Source organism: Sceloporus occidentalis, unplaced genomic scaffold (genome assembly GCF_023333645.1).
Source record: "Sceloporus occidentalis isolate IW3139 unplaced genomic scaffold, rSceOcc1.0.p SCAF_202, whole genome shotgun sequence".
NCBI classification, from domain to species: domain Eukaryota; kingdom Metazoa; phylum Chordata; class Lepidosauria; order Squamata; family Phrynosomatidae; genus Sceloporus; species Sceloporus occidentalis.
Window position 1 is genome coordinate 370679 of NW_028317182.1, and position 20311 is coordinate 390989.

The window sequence follows — 20311 nt, forward strand, 5'->3', positions numbered from 1 at the left end:
GTCTGAAAACAAGGATTTGAGCTGGTTCTGAGAAGTTCACTCAAACCAGTTCTTAAAATCTGTGAGGTTGGCGGCTGCCTCCCAATTCCCAAGGCCTCTCTCCTGGCCCTTCCCAGAGGTCCCTTCTTCTCCGCACAGAGCTAGGCGATCCTGGCTTTGCTCCTGCCTTCCCCTCCTGGCTCCCAGAGGCTTGATCCCCTTCCCTTTCTCCCTCCGCTCTCCAACCTTCCTTCTTGCCCATCTGCACTGCTTTACCTTTTCTCCTTCAGCATCTCTTTCCTGCCTTTCTGTTTTTCACATTGCCTCCATCTCTCTATCACAGACAGAAACACACCCACAGAGTGTGATGCATAAAAGGGACATTTTGAGGCTCATTTCTTGAGAAAGGAAAGGCAATGAATATACAAATAATGCATTAGGAAAGGCAGAACAAGGGGTCTGGGACCTGGTTTCTGATATTAGTGAGGGTCAAGTGCCAGGGATGAGCATTAAAACAGACTCTCCAGAGCCAAAAAAGGCTGGAAGAGGGGCTACAAAAGCCAGGATACCTGCTCAGGAATAGGCTGAGGACCATTTAGGGCAAAAAGCATTAATCTCCATGGCTCCTTCCCACAGAATTCCAAAATTGGCAGTTTCGGATTGGATATTTAGAAACCTTACAAAGTGGAGAGCAATAGTGCTTCACTAAAACTAGAAATTCCAAGATTCCACAGGAAGTTGTTATGACAATTAAATTACATGTAAAAGGGAACTAGGAATGGTAGTAGAGCACAAGTTGAACATGTGTCAACAGTGTGACGCAGCAGCTAAAAAGGCCAATGTGATCCTAGGCTGTATCAATAGGAGTATAGTGTCAAGATCAAGGGAAGTAATAGTGCCACTCTATTCTGTTTTAGTCAGGGCTCACTTGCAATAATCTTATGTCCAGTTCTGGGACCACAATTCAAACAGATGTTGAGAAGCTGGAGCATGTCCGGAGGAGGGAAACCAAAATGGTGAATGGTCTGGAAACCATCCTCTCTCAGGAATTACTTAAGGAGCTTGTTATGTTTAGCTTGGAGAAGAGAAGGTTAAGAGTGGATATGACAGCCCTGTTCAAATATTTGAAGAGATGTCATATTCAGGATGAAGCAGGCTTGCTTTCTGCTCCTCCAGGGAAAAGGACATGGAACAATGGATGCAAGCCACAGGGACAAGAGATTTCACTTAAACTTTAGGAGGAACTTCCTGAGAGTAAGAGCTCTTCAACAGTGGAATATACTCCCAAAGAGTTTGGTGGAGTCTCTTCCTTTGAAGGTCTTTAAACAGAGGCTGGATAGCCATCTCTTGGGGATGCTTTGAATGTCTATTCCTGCATGGCAGAAGATTGAACCGGATGGTCCTTGTGGTCTATTTGAACTCTTTGATTCTGTAATTCTAAAGTGGAATCATAGCGCTCTGACAGTGAATTATGAAAGGGCCCTCAGTCTTAACAGGAAGGGCAATAGATTCAGGTTCCTTACCCACAGAGGCCACATTGTCATAATTTTCCATCATCACAGAACTGTACATCAGTCTCTGCTTCTTCGTCAACATTTTCCATTCCTCCTCAGTGAAATATACTGCCACATCTGCAAAGGTCACCTGCAATAGAAAATAGCCCTCATCCAGAGAGTGACTAAGCAAAAGGGGAGGAAAGCACATGGTGCATTGCAAATATTATTTCAACACTTTAAAATTCAGTCCAGGAAATAAACTTTAAATTCTGCAAGCAAGCAAAAAGCTACTGCCTTTGAGATCCAGTTTGTCTCGAATTCTTTCAATATAATATACAATATAATGAAGAATACAATTTAGGCCATTTCTGGGATATTACTGATTGATTGAGATACTGACTATCACAACATTGTATAGTACATTTAGTCACGAATGAATTATAGTGCACTTAGCCATATCTCACCTAATTTCAGAGGCAAACTTCATTTTTAAAAACAGTTCTGGGGAGTCCTCTGGGCTTGAGGGCCACTGGGCCCACCCTCAATTTAAGTCCAGAGATATCCTTCCGTATCACCCAGCATTTCACAGATTGGGAAAGGAAGACACATGTGGACAAGCAACCCCAGAAGGGGATCAAGATGGCCAAAGCTCTTAATGATACAGATCACATAAGCGAGGAAGGTGTGTGTCCAGCAGTTTGCTTTTGGCTCTGACTCCTGGCAAGGGCAAGACCCTGCTCCCTTCTCTCCTCCCCTCTCCCCTCTCCCCTCTTTTGAGTTGATGGAGTGCACACATCTTTTGAACTTGACCTGAGGACAAGGGGGAAAGTGGGAGGAGGAGAGAGAAATAGGACATTTTCAAAGCCCCTGAAAAAATAAGGTGACAGAGGATTGACCAGGACTCTCTCTGCTAAACTGGGACAGTATGTTCTCCACTTGCTTTCATGAGCCAGCCCAGCAGTGACATAGATGAAACGAATAGTCAGGATGGCAACTTACCAAAGAGCTGTTGTATCTCAGCAGCCTCTTTCTGTTAGAGCCCAACTCCCTCCGCTTGGCCTCTGTGTCAGCCATCAGGTGCGCATGGGGTCCTGGTGGCCCTGCACTTGGTCACTTCCAGCAAGAAAGCCTCAAAGCCGTGTACAAGGAAGCCGAGATGATGTTCCTGAGAAAAGAGACCAGGGTTAGGATTGGCTTGGCAAGAAACCCTGCAGCATTCAAAGACACACAGAACAGCACCCTGCTGGTGACATACACAGGTGACATATGCCTCCTTTGGGCCAATTCAGAGGAGGGCATCCCCTCCCTCCCTCTGCACCAAACAAAGCCCCCTGGACCTAGCATAGATTCACTGCAGCTTCTCTAACAACAGATACTCCATGCCTTCTTAGAGTGGTGGGGGATTAGAGAATGGGGAATTGGAGAGGGCCCTGGTTATGTCTCTGTAGATAGATGTGAAATGAGTGCCCCATAAATACATAAATAAATAAATAAATAATGTGCTGAAACCTGCAGAGTTTACCACTGCTTTTCCGCAGCATCAGCCCCTTTCCCAAGAAGGCTGCATCCACACTATAGAAATAAAGCACTTTGACACCGCTGAAACCTTTCAGTGCTATGGAATCCTGGGATTTTGCCTTTGGGACACTTAGCCTTCAGTGACAGATAGCTTATGCCACAATGAACTACAAATCTCAGGATTCCATAGGATGGAGCTAGGAGAGTTAATGCGGTTTCGAATTGGATTATTTCTGAAGTGCGGATACAGCATGAGTCGGTTTTAAAAGGATAGAAGCACTCAATTCATCTTTTTACCCTCCTAATAATAGTTTTCCTTTAAAAAAAATATGTAGTTTGTCTTAGTGTCTAATCCTTATTTTTGTTGTTCTTGTTTGTTTCTATGTTTGTTTGTTTCATTCTTGGTAATATGAGTTATTCTGGTCTCTCTCCTTCCTTCTTGCCTGAAGATCTCTTAATAAGGAAACTGGGGAGACTTTTAAAACCTCCCAAATGAGCCACTTTTGGCCTTCTTGGGGACTAGCCTCCTCTTAGGAGCCAAAGCTCAATGTTTGTGAAAAAGAAGAAGAAGGCTTGTATTAAAACTATCATCCTATTTCTGATCCCTTTTAAAACCCATGTTCCCCAGAAAGAGCAGAGCTTTGTAATAAGAAAACCCTCTCAGAAAAGAGACACACTTCCTTCCTTTTGGCCCAAGGAGCCTGGCCTCCTTCTGACTCTGGAGCCTCAGGAGAGAAAGAGAGGCCTCTGTTCAACTGAGGCCTCTGAGAAGGTTCCAGAACATTATTCCGCACAGTCACAAGCAGAACACAAAATGGCCGCTGGAACACAAAATGGTTGCCAGAACACAAGATGCCTGCCTCTGTCTCAGTGCTTGGCAGTTGGCAGTTTGAGGCCTTCAGGGAACCCAAAATGGAGGACTAAAGGGCCCCAAAGTCAGAAGGTCCTCAAACAGTATTTCCAAACCTTAACAACATCTAAAATGCCAAACCAAAAGAACATTCCCAGAGTTCCATAGCACTGAGCCATGGCCATTACAGTGGGGCAGAACAAGAAGTCCCACGATGGTGGCATTAATGAGGATTAAGGTCAGGCGGCAGCTCTTTCCTCCCCCACCCCAGGCCTGATGATGATGATGATGATATCATCATCATCATCATCTTTCCTACAGCGTGAGCGCCTCCATTAAAAGCATTGAAATGCCCTTTGGGGAGTCCCAGTCTCCCACCTTCAGAGAGAGTGGGCCATGCCTAGAAGGACTGCTGGGCCTCCTTCCTCCCCCCTTAATGGCAGTGGCCAAAGGAAAGCACCAGCAGCAGCAGCAGGAGACCCAAGCCAGGCCCAGCCAGACCTCAGGGCAGCAGTGAAGCCTAGTGGTTCCAGGCCTTGTCTCTCTGCTGTCACTCTGCTCCTTTCTGTCTTTCTCCCTCTGACACTTTGCTCCTCACAAAGAACTAAATAGAGAAACTGAAACTCCTCCTCTTCTTGAAAGTGGCCAACGGGGGCCAGTAAATGGAGGTTTATGCAAATGCAGAGTGACATCACTGCTACGGAAGGCTCTCTTGACCAATCAGAGAGCAAGATGAAGGTTCTTCTGGAAGCTTCCGTGAGAAGGAGATATAAGGCCTGAGAGACCAAGAGACAGTTGGGGGAATTGTGTCGGTTGGAGATTGAGAGAGAGAGTTAAAGAGTGGATCTTGGAAGTTAGTCTCAGAATTGGACGCTTAGGTTTATTTATTTCTTTAATAGCTTGTATGAACTGAATATTATATACTTACAAATATTGTACCTGCAAGACTCTTGATATCTTGTAGGACTTATATTTCAGTTATATTTAGTTATCTATAATAGATATCTCCTTGGAGTATCTACTACTCAGGCAGACCCAGCCATTTTGTGAGGAGGAGGAACGATTAGAGGAACGGCCGGAGGAGGAGGAGGAGGAGGAGGAGGAGGAGGAGGGCATTTATAGGAAGGACCTGAGGAGGAGGAAGAGCACGAGGGCTTAGAGGAAGAGCCTAAGGAAGAGGAAGGCTTAGAGGAAAGGGTGGAGGAGGAAGAGAAGGCTAAGACAGAGGGGCTGAGGAGGAGGAAGGCTTAGAGGAAGAGGAGGAGGAGGAAGGCTTAGAGGAAGAGTCTGAGGAGGCAGGCTTAAAGGAAGGGACGGAGGAGGAGGAGAAGGCTAAGAGGGAGGGCCTGAAGAGGAGGAGGAGGAGGAGGAGGAGGGAGGCTTAGAGGAAAGGCCTGAGGAAGAGGAGGAGGAAGGCTTAGGAGAGGCCTCTGGAGGATTCTTCAGGGGAAGAAGGAGAAGAAGAAGAAGGGGCTCCTGGGCATGCGCAGAGGCCTCAGAGGGAAAAGCCACAGGGAGAAATAGCTCTTGGTTAATGTTCCTTCTTATTATTATTATTCCTAAACTTTATTTATTTATAAAGACTTATAAAGAGTTACTTGTATAGACTGCCTCAGGGAGTCTCTAAATTATAGCATCAGGAAAATATTTAGGTGTTGTTAAGGTTTGGAAATCCTGTTTGAGGTCCCTTCCGACTTTGAGGCCCCTTCAGCCTCCATTTTGGGTTCCCTGAAGGTCTCAAACTGCCAATTGCCAAGTGCTGAGGCAGAGGCGGCCATTTTGTGTTCTGGCAGCCATTTTGTGCTGCTTGTGACTGTTGGGAATAATGTTCCGGAACCTTCTCTGAGCCTCAGTTGAACAGAGGCCTCTCTTTCTCTCCTGAGGCTCCAGAGAGAGAAGGAAGCCAGGCTCCGTGGGCCAAAAGGAAGGCAGTGTGTCCCTTTCTGCCTCTGGCCCTCCATTTTGGGGGGAAGGAAGGAAGGAAGGAAGGGGTCTGTGGGGGTCTGAGGAAGGGGAGGCAGGGACTCAGGGCCAATGGGGAGGCTGGGCTTTGGGAGCTGTGAGAGAGAGGTGGGAAAGAGACCCTCCCTTTGGGCCCTAGCTGGGGAGGGTCCACCGGTCCTTGCCTCCCCCTTTGGGAAAGGAGACCCCCTCAGCCCCCTGGACTCACTCCTGCCACTCATTCCTAGAATGGCTGGGGCTCAGAGGAGTTTCCTAGGCATTGTCACCTTCTGCCCTCCATGGCCATTGGCACTGACCTTTCCCCATTGCCTTCCCTCCCTCAGCCCTGTGGACCTCCTCCTCCTTCGCACTCAGAGCAACCCTTCTCTACGGCTGAGGAGACGGCCTCTGACCCAGGGAAGCTCCGGCCATAAAGGACTGCAGAAGAGGCCTTTCTGGGGCTGCAGGAATCGGGGTCTTTGTATTGAAGTTAGGTCTTTATTCCTGGAGCTGAAAGAGGACCTTTGTTTAAATGTTTCAGTCCCGGATTGTGTGGAAGGGCTGCAGCTGAGAGCGTGAGCCCATGCTTTGCAGGCATAAAGCCCCAAATTCAGACTGTGGCAGCATTGTCTTCCCAGAAGGTGGAAGTGAGATTCCAGACCCCAGACACACAGTGCGCCAGTGAGTCCCTTTTATGGGGACTATGTGTATGTGTTGTTTACTACAGCTTTGTGAGGTATTTGTTTCACTGGGTTTATAAAATGAATTTACATAGGTCTTCACTTCCCCAAAATGAGCATAATCCAGGATGCAATCTTCACTCATAAACCTATACATTTATAGATTTTTGTTGTATAAGTGCAACATATTCAGCAGTGTGCATCTTTTTAAAAAATATACAAGAGAAGGTGAAGAAATTGTGATTTTGACAATAGATCCATTCATAAACAATGCACACAAATGTACATCCCTCAATTTCTGTGTGGCTTTAGCAAACAGAGGAAGGAGGTACATACCTCATGCTCCTGCTATGACTGACACACACAAACCCACAAATCTTGTAATGGTAAATTTGTAAACTGCTTTGATCTTTTTGGAAAGGTGTTATATAAATAAATGTATTATTATTATATTATTATATTATAAACACAGCAGTTAAGCTCAGAGATTTTTCTCATTTGTAAAAATGAAATGATTATTTCCACCATTGTCTAAATGGGGAAGGGGCGTGATGATCAGATCATTGAAGAAATACAGGTCTTATCCAGCCCAGGGGCCAGAGTTTCTCCACCTGTGATATAAATAATAGAATCATAGAATCCTAGAGTTGGAAGAGACCCCAAGGGCCATCCAGTCCAACCCCATTCTGCCATGCAGGAACTCTCAATCAAAGCATCCCTGACAGATGGCCACCCAGCCTCTGCTTAAAGACCTCAAAGGAAGGAGACTCCACTGTGCTTCAAGGAAGGAGTGTGTTCCACTGTCGAACAGCCTTTACTGTCAGGAAGTTCCTCCTAATGTTGAGGTGGAATTTCCTTCCTGTAGCTTGCATCCATTGTTCTGGGTCCTGTTCTCTGGAGCAGCAGAAAACAAGCTTGCTCCCTCCTCAATATGACATCCCTTCAAACATTTAAACAGACCTATCATATCACCTGTTAACTTTCTCTTCTTCAGGCTAAACATCCCCAGCTCCCTAAGTCATTCCTCATAGGGCATGGTTTCCAAATCCTGCACCACTTTAGTTGCTCTCCTTTGGACACACTCCAGTTTCTCAACATCCTTTTTGAACCGTGGTGCCCAGAACCGGACAAAATGTTCCAGGTGGGACCTGACCAGAGCAGATTACAGTGGCACTATTACTTCTCTTGATCTAGATACTATACTTTTATTGATGCAGCCTAAAATTGCATTGGCCTTTTTGGCTGCTTCATCACACTGTTCACTCATGTTCAACTTGTGGTCTACTTGGACTCCTAGAGCCCTTTCACATGTAGTTTCATTCAGCCAGGTGTCTCCCATTCTATATCTGTGCATTTTATTTTTCTGTCCTAAGTGCAGTACCTTACATTTCTCCGTGTTGAATTTCATTTTGTTAGCTTTGGCCCAGCTTTCTAGTCTATTGAGGTCATTTTGGATCTTGATCCTGTCCTCTGGGATATTAGCTATTCCCCCTAATTTGGTGTCATCTGCAAATTTGATAAGTATGCTCCCAATTCTGTCATCCAGGTCATTGATAAAGATGTTGAATAACACTGGGCCCAGGAGAGAGCCCTGTGGGATCCCACTAGACACTTCTCTCCAGGATGAAAAGGTGCCATTGTTGAGCACCCTTTCGGTTCGGCCAGTCAACCAATTACAAATCCATGTAACAGTTACTTTGTCTAGCCCACATTTTGCAAGCTTGTTTGCAAGAATATCATGGGAAACCTTGTCAAAGGCCTTACTGAAATAAGATATACTATATCCACAGTATTCCCTTCATCTACCAAGCTGGTAATTTTATCAAAGAAAGAGATTAGATTAGTCTGGCATAACTTGTTTCTCTGAAACCCATGTTGACTTTCTTCACTTTTTCTTTTAGTGGCAGATATGGGTACCAATGGCAAGTCCTCTCCTCACTCAATCCTTCTCTTTCCTTTATTCCACATTATTGTGGGAGCCTGCTACAGACCTCCAAGTTATTGAACTCTTTAAAAACCATATAAGCAATATTCCAAGAGATATTCATACATGTTAACAGTCCTACCTTGCATCATCCCCCTTTCCCCTATATACATATTCATATATACAGAATTAACAAAGTTATTCATATAGCTACTATTTGTTATTCCTCATCTCTTTTCTATCATTACTCCCACATCTCACACTTTCTGACACAAAAAAATTATGGAGATTTTTTTTTGAAGATGGTCAACTGTTTATTCAGTGTTCATTCAGTGAATGTGTTTTGGTCACACTAGGCCTTCTTCAGGCGCTCTTCATGTGGGATAGTTTTTGCAGAGCTGTGGCATAGTTTTTGCAAAGTGCACCAGGTTAGGATCTGTGTGCAACTCCAACCCCTGGAAAACTTTTTTAAGGTACAGAATGTCCTCCTGCTCCAGGTTTTTTGAGAGTTCTGAACAGCAAGACATCAGTGTCTATCCTATGAACTCTGTTGTGGTCCATCTTATTTTGGCATGAGGGTGGTGGAGATATTCCAGGGCCTGGGAGATGAAGACATGGATGCTCTCACAGAGGTTCCTCATCAGGTATATCAAGGTGTCGAAGACGCAGCTCTGGAGGTCTTCCCAGGCCAGGCTGTGGGGGAGATCTGCCCATCCAAGGAAGAGGCCACAGTCCAGCAGGTCCAGTTTGCAGCTCGTGGCGATAGTGAAGTCCTGGTCCATCAGATGGAGGAGCAGCGGGAGGAGGCTGAAGATCACCTCTTTCCTCAAGAAGGCCTTATCAGCCCCGAAACGCCCATCAACTGCTGTCCAAACAAGGAGAAGGCATTGCAATGGATGCTGGCCCAAAGAAGGAGCGAACATTCATTGGGATCTCCAGGGTGAGGTCCTCAATACCCTGGGCATCCAAGTCATGGAGAGTGGCCATTATATCCTTCACAACATCCTGCTCTTGTTCACTGAAGATTGACTCCATAAGCATCAGGAGCTGGTCCCACAAATGCTTAAGCTTATCTGGATTGAAAATGGAGGGGTTGGAAGAGGCAGTCCCTTCCTCCAGATGCTGTCTGATGGTAGAACGGTCCATGGTCTAAATGGCACGTGGGCTCCTGAGGAACTCAGCCATGAGGGCCATGGCTGTCCTCTTCTTCATATTAGCCACCTTGCATGACTAAAAAATAAAAAAATATATATCAAACTAGGAGTAATTGAAATGAAAATTCTGAATCCTTTTTCTTCCTGTCTTAGTGTGATGAAATATCTTCTGTTCCTGAAGTATCAATCCTTTGAGGATGCCTTTTGTTAGGCCACAAAATGCTCTGGATGGAGAGAGCAGTAAATGTCGCGAAATGCCTAAAGGAGCAGAGAAAAAACATTTAATGCTCTTTAATGAATGCTCTTAGTTAAGGGGCCTGAGAAGAGGAGGAGGAGGAGAGTCTGTATGCCTTCATCCCCCCGGAAGGAGCCCAGTCCTCCACTCGGTCCTCTGAAGGGCAAGAGGGCACAGCTTCTCAGGGGGGGGGGGGCAGGAAAAGTCTTTGACCTGGAGTTTGGGGGGATAGAAGAAGAGCCCCCATTTCCCATTGCCAGGAGAGGAAAGGTGATTGTGGGGGTCAGGCCTAGAAGGAGGAGGGAAAGGTGGCCATGGGGGGAAGGAGGAAAGGCCTCAATGAATACTCTCTTTTGGGGGAGGTATTGGTCTATGGCATGAAGGCAATTGCCTCTCCCCTCCCCCCCACACAAAGCAATGGCTGCCAAGGCCTTCCCTCCATCCCCCTCCTCTGACCCAGAAGGAGACCATGGAGGGACTGGTCTCTGTTGCCTGGCCTGGCAGAACAACCTCACAGGGTTGTTGTTGTGATTGTGGTTGTGAGGAGAAGACAGAGGGGCATTGGGGGGAGAAGGGGCTCTCCACAAAAAAGAAGAAGTGAGAGGGAGGAGCTACTTTCAGGGGTGCATTAGAGTTTTTTGTGGGGGAAGAGGCCTGTAGCCTTGTTAAGCCAAAGGTCTTGGTTTCCAGACGCTTCACCATTTTAGTCGCCCTCCGGGTACAAATTTGATAAAGAAGACCCTCTACTTTTTCATGATGATGATGATTATGATGATGATGATAGCCCTCTGTATCTACAGATTTCTTTACCTGTGGATTGAAAAATTCAAGTCTTGAAAATATAGAAAAATAATGTAAATTCCAAGAGCAATTCTTGGTTTTGTCATTGTATATAATAGACGTTGCTTTTGTTGTTGTTATTATTGTGTGTCTCCAAGTCATTTTGAATGTATGGTGACCCTAAGGCAGACCTATCACAGGGCTTTCCTTGGCAAATATCTTCAGAATAGCTTTCCTATTGCCTTTCCCTGAGGCTGAGAGAGTGTGACTTGCTCAAGGTCACCCAATGGTTTTCCATGGCAGAGCTGGGATTCCAAATCTGACATAGTTCAGCTATGCTCAAACCAATATGCCACACTGGCTCCTATATTATGGACACCATTTCACTGGGCCATTTCATTTCATGGACTTGGCCCAGCTTTCTCATCCACGGAGGTCATTTTGCAAGCCCCCTTCTCCTCCTCCATTTCCAGGCCCAGCTCCTTCTGCATGCCCTCCAACTCTCCCAGTTTGGAAGGGACATTCCCCCTGATTCATTCTCTGCCCTCCCACCTTCTCAGCTGGTTTCTTCTTTCTCCTCCTGCCATTTCTCCCTTCTCTTCAGCTCACTGCCATTGCTGCAAGCTGAGTCCAAAGCGTAAAGGCAGTCTGCCTCCAAGAAGACAGCTGAGGAGAAAGGAGAAGAGGGGGCCTTCCCAGAGGCTCAGGCAAAAGCAAACAGCTGCAGCCTCTCCTAGTTTGCCTCTCCGTCCTCAGGAACAACCCTGAAATCTTGATCATACTCTGAGGTTCTTTGGTCACAGACTCCCTTTGGGATTCCCCTCCAAAATATCATGGCCCCACAGAAGCTCCCAAGAGAGGAGAGGAGGCCTGACAGCCGGAAGAGCCTTGAGGCCTTTTTCAGAGGGAGGAGGAGGAGGAGGCTTCTTTGCTTCCAGCCCCCAAGGCTGCCTCCCTACAGAAGACCCTCCAGCCCCCCATCATTGACTCCAACCTGGGGGCCTTTCACTCTCATTCATCATTATCACATAGGAAACAAATTTGGGAGCTCCTCATTGAGGCACCCATCTTTCCTTCACTTCCAGGGAAATCCAGATGAGCCCTTCTTCCTAAGAAGTCAACAGTCAAAGCCACCAGCCTTCTAGAACCCTATTCAGGCTCCAAGCCAACTGCCAGCCTTTCCCAGAATTCCACACGCTCCCTTCCTCCCAGCAGAGGAGACCGGGAGACGGAGCAATGGGTGCAAACTCCAGGACATGAGAGACCCCCCCCCCTCAGCATCCCCCCCCCCCTTTCCTCTCTTCCCATTTCATGTCCCTTCCAGGTCTCTCCCACTTTCCAGAGGGGGAGCTGAATTAGTTTAATTCTTTTTACTTCTATTTTAATGTATACTTTTGTGTGTTATAATTCAATGTTCTTAAACTTGTAATTTCAGTTGTGTCCCTTTATGAGGGGGAATGAGATATTATTATTATTATTATCACCATCAACAACAATTATGATAATTAGTTTCTTGTTCCCAAAACCACAGAACCTTGTGAAAACTCAAAGACCAACAGAGATACACAATGCACTGCATAAATAGTCCAGTTTGAGACTGCTTTAACTGCCCTGGCTCAATGCTAGGGAATTCTGGGAACTGTAGAGAGCTGAGGTGCCAGAATAAACTCCAATCCCCAGGATTCCCTAGCACTGAGCAAAGGCAGTTAAAGCTGTCTGAAAGAGGGTTATTTCTGCCGTGTGATTTGGACCTCTGTTAGCATTTGAGCTTCCACAAGGCTTTGTGCTTTTGAAGGAAGAGACTCATCATCATCATCATCTTCATCATCATTACTGCAGTATGTTTTGAACCAGAAATCACTGGGACTTAACTCCAAGAAAGTGGGGCCAGGAATGCAGTCCTAGGAGGAGTAGGAAGGCATAGAGGAAGGGCCTGAGGAGGAGGAGGAGCAGAGAGCCCTCTGAGGATTCTTCAGGGGAAGAAGGAGATTGAGAAGGGGGCTCCTGGGGGGAAAGCCACAGGGAGGACTAGCTCCTGTTTGTAACTTCTTATTATTCTTATTCTTATTATTAAATTTTATTTATTTATAAAGACATAAAAATATTTATTAATACTATCTCAGTGATAGTTTTTGTGGGTTTTTCAGGCTATGTGGCCATGTTCTAGTATCTCAGTCACTCTCTGTATTATAGTATCAGCAAAGATTTTATCTGTTGATAAGGTTTGGAAATCCTATTTGGGGTCCCTTCTGACTTTGGGGCCCTTTTATCCTTCATTTTGGGATCCCTGAAGGCCTCAAACTGCCAACCACTGAGACAGAGGCAGCCATTTTGTGTTCCAGCGGCCATTTTGTGCTGCTTATGACTGTGGGGAATAATGTTCCAGAACCTTCTCTGAGGCCTCAGTTGAACACAGGCCTCTCTTTCTCTCCTGAGGCTTCAGAGAGAGAAGGAGGCCAGGCTCCTTGGGCGAAAAGGAAGGAAGTGTGTCTCTTTGTGTGTCTTTTGTGTCTCTTTTCTGAGAGGGTTTTCTTATTACACAGCTCTGCTCCTTCTGGGGAACATGGGTTTTAAAAGGGATCAGAAATGGGGAGGATAGTTTTAATGTAAGCCTTATTCTTATTCTTCATAAACATTGGGCTTTGGCTTCTAAGAGGAGGCTTGTACCCCAAAAAAGGCCAAAAGTGGCTCCTTTGGGAGGTTTTAAAAGTCTCCCAAGTTTCTTATTAAGATATTTTCACTCAAGAAGGAAGCCATCTCATATGACCAAATAAAAATAGAAAGAAACAAGAACAACAAAAATAGGGATTACAGACTTTTTATATATAAGTGTATTAATGCTTAAACCAAAGGATTACAGACTAAAACAAACTACTTATTTTTTTAAAGGAAAACCATTATTGGGATGGTAAAAACAAGACTTGGGTGCTTCTATCCTTTTACAACTGATTTAGGCTGTATCTGCTCTAGAGAAATAATCCGGTTCGAAACCACTTTAACTCTCGTCGCTCCATCCTGTGGAATCCTGGGATTTGTAGTTCGTTGTGGCACCAGAGCTCTCTGGCAGATAAGGGTAAGTGTCCCAAAGGTAAAATCCCAAGATTCCATAGCACTGAGCGGTTAAAGCGGTGTCAACGTGCCTTATTTCTATAGTGCGGATGCAGCCTTCTTTGGAAAGGGGATGGTGCTGGGGGTAAGCACTGGGGAGCTCTGGACGTTTCAGCAGATGATTTATTTATGATGCACTCAGTTCACATCTAGCTACAGGGACATAACCGGGGCCATCTCCAATTCCCCATCTCCTCATCCTTCACCACTCTAAGAAGGCATGGAGTATCTGTTGTGTAGGGGAGCTGCAGTGCACCTATGTAAGGTGCTTTGTTTGGTGCAGAGGGAGGAAGGGGATGCCCACCTCTGTATTGGCCCAAAGGAGACATATGTCACCTGCATATGTCACCAGCAGGATGCTGTTCTCTGTGTCTTTGAGTGCTGCAGGGTTTCTTGCCAAGTCAATCCTAACCCTGGCCCCTTTTCTCAGGAACTTCATCTCTGCTTCCTTCTACGCTGCTTTGGGGCCTCTCTTGCTGGAAGTGACCAAGTGCAAGACCACCAGGACCCCTGCCCACCTGATGGCTGACAGAGAGGCCAAGCGGAGGGAGTTGGGCTCCAAAAGAAAGAGGCTGCGGAGGTACAAGAATTCTTTGGTGAGTTGACGTTCTTGACTATTAATTTCATCTGTGTCACTGCTGGGCCAGTTCATGAAAGCAAACGGAGAACATATGCTCCCAATTTAGCAGAGACAGTCCTGGTTAACCCTCTGTCACCCCACTTTTTCAGGGGCTTTTAGAATGTCCCGGTTGCTCTCTCCTCCCCCCACTTTCCCCCTCTCAGCTCACTTCAATTCCTGAGTGCCATTCAGTTTGCACCCCATCAACTCAAAAGTGGGGAGAAGAGAGGAAAGAGGGAGGCAGGATATTGCCCTTCCCAGGAGGCTGAAGCAAAAGCAAACTGCTGTGCCCTTCCCCATTTGTGTCACCTTCCTCATAAACAACTTTGGCCATCTTCACTGCCTTCTGGATTGCTTGTCCACATGTGTCTTCCTTTTCCCATCTCTGCAATGTTGGAGGATATGGGGGAACATCTCTGGATCTAAATATGGAGTAGCCCCAGTGGCCCTCAATCCCAGTGTGCTCCCCAAAACTGTTATTAAAAATGACGTTTGCCTCTGAAATGTGGCAAGAAATTTCTAAATGCACTATAATGCTTTGGTGGCTAAAAGTTCTGTATGTATTGTGATAGTGAGTATCCTACTACATCTTCAATATCCCAGCAATGGCCTAAATTATATTGTTTATGATATTAGAATCATAGAATCATAGAGTTGGAAGAGACCACCAGGGCCATCCAGTCCAACCCCCTGCCATGCAGGAACTCTCAATCAAAGCATACAAGTCAGATGGCCATCCAGCCTCATCTTAAAGATCTCCAAGGAAGGAGAGGCCACTGCATTCTGAGGAAGGAGTGTGTCCCACTGTCAAATAGCCCTTACTCTCAGGACGTTCCTCCTAATGTTCAGGTGGAATCTCTTTTTTTGGAGCTTGCATCCATTGTTCCGGATCCTGTTTTCTGGAGCCCTCCCAGGTTGCTCCCTCCTCAATATGACATCCCTTCAAGTATTTAAACAGGGCTATCACATCACCTCTTAACCTTGCATTCTCCAGGCTAAACATGTCCAGCTCCCTAAGTATATTATATTGAAAGGATTCGAGACAAACTAGATTTAAAGGCAGCAGGTTTTTGCTTGCTAACATAATTTAAAGTTTATTTCCTGCACTGAATTCTGAAGTGATGAAATAATATTTGGGATGCACCATGCAATTTCCTCCCCTTTTCCTTAGCCACTCTCTGGATGAAGGCTGCTTTCTGTTGCAGGTGACTTTTGCGGATGTGGCGGTCTATTTCACCAAAGACGAATGGAATCTGTTGACGAAGAAGCAGAGGCTTATGTACAATTGTGTAATGATGGAGAATTATGAGAATGTGGCTTCTGTGGGTAAGGAACCTGAATCCATTGTCCTTTCTATGAGACTGATGTCCCTTTTGTGCTAAATTATCATGGCGCTATGATTCCACTAGCATTATAGAATCATAGAGTTGGAATAAACCACAAGGGCCATCCAGTTGAACCCCCTTCTGCCATGCAGGAATACATTTCCAAACACCATCCAGCCTCTGTTTAAAGACCTCCAAGGAAGAGGACTCTGTGAAACTAAGGGAGTTGCACTGCCAAAGAGCTCTTATTGTTGCTCCTCAAAGGGCTTGATGGTTTCAAGATCCTTCACCACTTTGGCTGCCTTCCTCTGGGCATGTTCCAACTTGACAACATCCTTTTTAAATTGTGGGGCCCTGAACTGGACACAGGATTATTCTGACTTAAGCAGAATAGAGTAGCACTGTTACATCCCTTGATCTAGAAACTTTACTCGAATTGATGCAACCTAGAATGATATTGGCGTTTTTAGCTGTATACTGTATTGGTTGTGAGTCATCTCCTAGTGCCACACAGCATTAAGCATCCTCTACACTTAGCTTGCATCATGCCAAGTGCTCTGACTCAACACTCTATGGCAGTCTCATAGAAAATAATGCCACTTTTGAATCAAAATACACTCGGCCCTCGGGTTACGAAATTAATCCGTTCCGCCGCCATTTTCGTAACCCGGAAGGCTTCGTAAGCCGAGAAAGCCATAGGCGCTAATGGAGAGAAGCCGCGATTTGGTGCGAAATAGCGCCGAAAAGCACCAAAAGGTTATTCGTAACCCGGAATAACCTTCGTAACCCGGAAATACTTTTTATTTTTATTTTTTTTCGTAACCCGGAAATTTCGTATCCCGGCGCATTCGTATCCCGAGGTAAGAGTGTATTTAATGGAATATTTTTCAATGGCCTGACTATCTGCTTCCACTGATTTCCTCATGGAAGTTCCCCTACAATCTCTTCTTTGCTAGCTCCTATGAGTAAGGATACAATCATTATATGGATTTGGGGGCATCCAGAACAGTGTCATGCTCAGGTCACTCACACCAACTTTATTAATTGAACCTGAAATAGGGAGGGGTGAACGTAGGGCTAAATCTTGGGTAACACCTTCCTCTCTTAACACTGAGATTCAGTCTTGTCTGTCATTGTTCTTGTTTACAGAAGAACTTGTCAGTCATGAGAGAGTCCACACAAGAAAGATGTCACATAAATGTCAGCATTGTGGAAAAAGATTTGCCTACAAGTCAGTCCTTGTCAAGCATCAGAGAGTCCACACAGGAGAGAAGCCATACAAGTGCCAGCATTGTGGGAAATGTTTTTCTTGGAAGTCAATCCTAGTGAAACATCAGAGATCTCACACAGGAGCAAAGCCATACAAATGCCAGCATTGTGGGAAATGTTTTCCTCTAAAGTCAAGCCTAGTGACACATCAGAGAGTCCACACAGGAGAGAAGCCATACAAATGCCAGCATTGTGGGAAATGTTTTTCTTTGAAATCATACCTAGTGATACATCAGAGAGTCCACACAGGAGCAAAGCCATACAAATGCCAGCATTGTGAGAAATGTTTTTCTCTGAAATCACACCTAATGAGACACCAGAGAATCCACACAGGAGCAAAGCCATACAAATGCCAGCATTGTGGACAGTGTTTTGCTCAGAGGTCAAGCCTAGTGACACATCAGAGAGTCCACACTGGAGAGAAGCCATTCAAATGCCAGCATTGTGGGAAATGTTTTTCATCAAAGTCATACCTAGTGATACATCAGAGATCTCACACAGGAGCAAAGCCATACAAATGTCAGCATTGTGGGAAATGTTTTCCTCTAAAGTCAAGCCTATTGACACATCAGAGAGTCCACACTGGAGAGAAGCCATACAACTGCCAGCATTGTGGGAAATGTTTTTCTCGTAAATCAATCCTTGTGACACATCAGAGAGTCCACACAGGAGTGAAGCCATACAAATGCCAGCATTGTGGGAAATGTTTTTCGTCAAAGTCATACCTAGTGATACATCAGAGATCTCACACAGGAGCAAAGCCATACAAATGCCAACATTGTGGGAAATGTTTTTCTTCAAAGTCATACCTAGTGATACATCAGAGATTTCACACAGGAGCAAAGCCATACAAATGCCAGCATTGTGGGAAATATTTCTCTTTAAAGTCATACCTAGTGATACATCAGAGATCTCACACAGGGGCAAAGCCCTACAAATGCCAACATTGTTGGAAATGTTTTGCTCAGAAGTCAAACCTAGCGACACATCAGAGAGTCCACACTGGAGAGAAGCCATACAAATGCCAGCATTGTGGGAAATGTTTTTCATCCAAGTCATGCCTAGTGAGACATCAGAGAGGCCACACAGTAGAGAAGCCACACAAATCCCAGAAGTGAACTAACTTTATTTTTTCAAGAATTAATATAGAAAATACATTTTCAATCCAGCAGTGAAAAGGCCCTTATGCTTTTGTTTGTAAGGGTTGTCTATCCATATGTCTGTGGTTTGTCTGTGGATAAGTCTGTTTATGTTTTAAAGTTATATTTTGTTAAGTTTAGGTTTTCATTGCTCTTAGTATAGATCATAGTTTATAAATTTTACTGGAGATTGTGGTATAGGTTAGCGAAATAGAGGGGTGGGATTTGTTACAGCTGGCTTGAATAGTTATGGGAATGTTAGTTTTTGCAATGGGTGAGATGTAGGCTGAAGAAAGTTGGGGGCCGATATTACCAGAAAGGGGGTTAGTTTCTGGGGGTGGCAAAGGGGGCCTTGTTACCTGTGGGGCATAGACTGTAGGAACTGGAGATGGGGGCTAGGTTGGGAAGAGGGTGGTGTTTTAGGTTTTGGGGTTTTAATGTATAGTTTGGCTTGGAGTGGGTAGTTCTGGCTTAACCACTGAATTCCTTGTATGTGTTCTCAATAAAGTTCTTTGCTATTTCAACACACTGGACTCTTTGATGCAAAGAAGTTCTGCCTTTGCACAACATTGACACTTTCTTCTCTCCTCAGTCCTCAGCTCCATTCCCAGCTATAAGAACAGCAGAGGCAAACACACACACACACACACACACACTCACACACACACACACACACTGAGAGAGAAAGAGCTATATGTACAAAGCAGAGTCTTCATAGCCTTTCCTGAGTCTAGCTCCGCAGCTTGGGCTCCATTCCGAAAGGAAGGAAGAAAGGGCGTATTCCTTCCCTTATTCCAGAGGCTATAGGTGAGGTGTCCACTAACTCCGTGAATAAGATCATACTGGATTAATTTAAATCTGTGCATACTCAGGACGTGGACAATCTCCTTGGAAATGTGAAGAAGACAACTTGCCCTCTCAACCCTTGCCCTTCACGGCTGGTCCTCCAAGGAGGAGATGCACTTAGGACTGACCTGAGATGTATCATAGATGCATCTCTTAGGGAGGGCTATTTTCCATCTTGCTTAAAAGAAGCAGTGCTTCAGCGTCTTCTGAAAAAGCCCTCCCTAGATCCCTTGGACATGAACAATTACAGCTCCATCTTCCATTTCTAAGCAAGGTGATTGAGAAGGAAGTTGCTCTTCAACTCCAAGCATTCTTGGAAGAATCAGATTATCTAGATCCATTTCAAACTGGCTTCAAGATGGGATGCGGAGTCGAGAATGCTATAGTCGCCTTAGTAGATGAACTTTGCTTGAACACCGACAGATGAAGTGTGACCCTGTTGAAGCTTTTGGATCTCAGTGGCTTTCAATACCATCCACCATGGTATCGTTCTGGAAAGCCTGAGGGAATTGGGGATTGGGGGCAATGCATTGCAATGGGTCCGGTCCTCTCTCTCAAGCAGATTCCAGACAGAGATGCTTGGGGACAGTTGTTCCTTTAAAAGGGGGTTTAAATTTGGTGTTCCTCAGGGCATCATCCTGTCACTAATGCTGTTTAACATCTACATGAAACTGCTGGGAGAGATCATCTGGAGACATGGAGTGAAGTGCTATCAGTACGCTGATGACACCCAACTATATCTCTTCATGCGCCAGACCTCTGCATCAACTAAGGAAGGCATCTCCCCTCTGAATGAATGTCTTGGGGCAGTAATGTGCTGGATGAGGAGAAACAGATTAAAACTGAATCCAGATAAGACCAAGGTACTTGATGGAGATCCTAATCCAGGTATGGAGGTTTGTCAACCGGTCCTGGATAGGGTCACACTTCCCCTAAAGGACTGTGTTTGCAGTTTGGGGGTGCTCCTGAATCCGTTGCTCCAGATGTCAAGTCAGATAGATTCAATGGCCAAGAGTACCTGTTATCAGCTTTGGTTGATATGCCAACTGCGCCCCTTCCTGGAACCTGTACAACCGAAAACTATCATGCATGCTCTTGTAACCTCACGTCTTGACTTCTGTAATGCGCTTTACCTAAGCTACCCTTGTACCAAGTCTGGAAAATTCAACTAATCCAAAATATTGCTGCCAGAGTGGTCACTGGAAGATCTAGAGGTGACCATATCACACCTATATTAAAATCTCTTAATTGGCTGCCTATTATTTCCAGGGCACAGTACAAGGTCTTGGTTATAACCTTACTTACGGGATCGCCTTCTCCCATACAATCCGCCCCACACATTGAGGTCCTCTGGTAAAAACCTTGCTACCATTGCCTTCTTCTGAGACTGAGAAAGTGCAAGTTGCCCAAGGGCAGCCAGTGAGTTTCTATAGCCGAGTGGGGATTTA

At 45.4% G+C, this 20311-nt stretch overlaps 1 protein-coding gene and 1 long non-coding RNA gene across 2 annotated transcripts in view; one reads left to right on the forward strand and one right to left on the reverse strand.

Moving 5' to 3' along the window:
- LOC149278062 (uncharacterized) overlaps nucleotides 1-20311 on the reverse strand; it is a 498960-nt gene that overhangs the window by 19952 nt on the left and 458697 nt on the right. The gene's annotated exons all lie outside the window — the stretch shown is intronic.
- On the forward strand, nucleotides 13163-15596 carry LOC149278063 (uncharacterized). The gene is made up of 3 exons (XR_016278796.1): nucleotides 13163-13630; nucleotides 14096-14261; nucleotides 15490-15596. It is a non-coding gene; the product is annotated as an uncharacterized LOC149278063 (long non-coding RNA).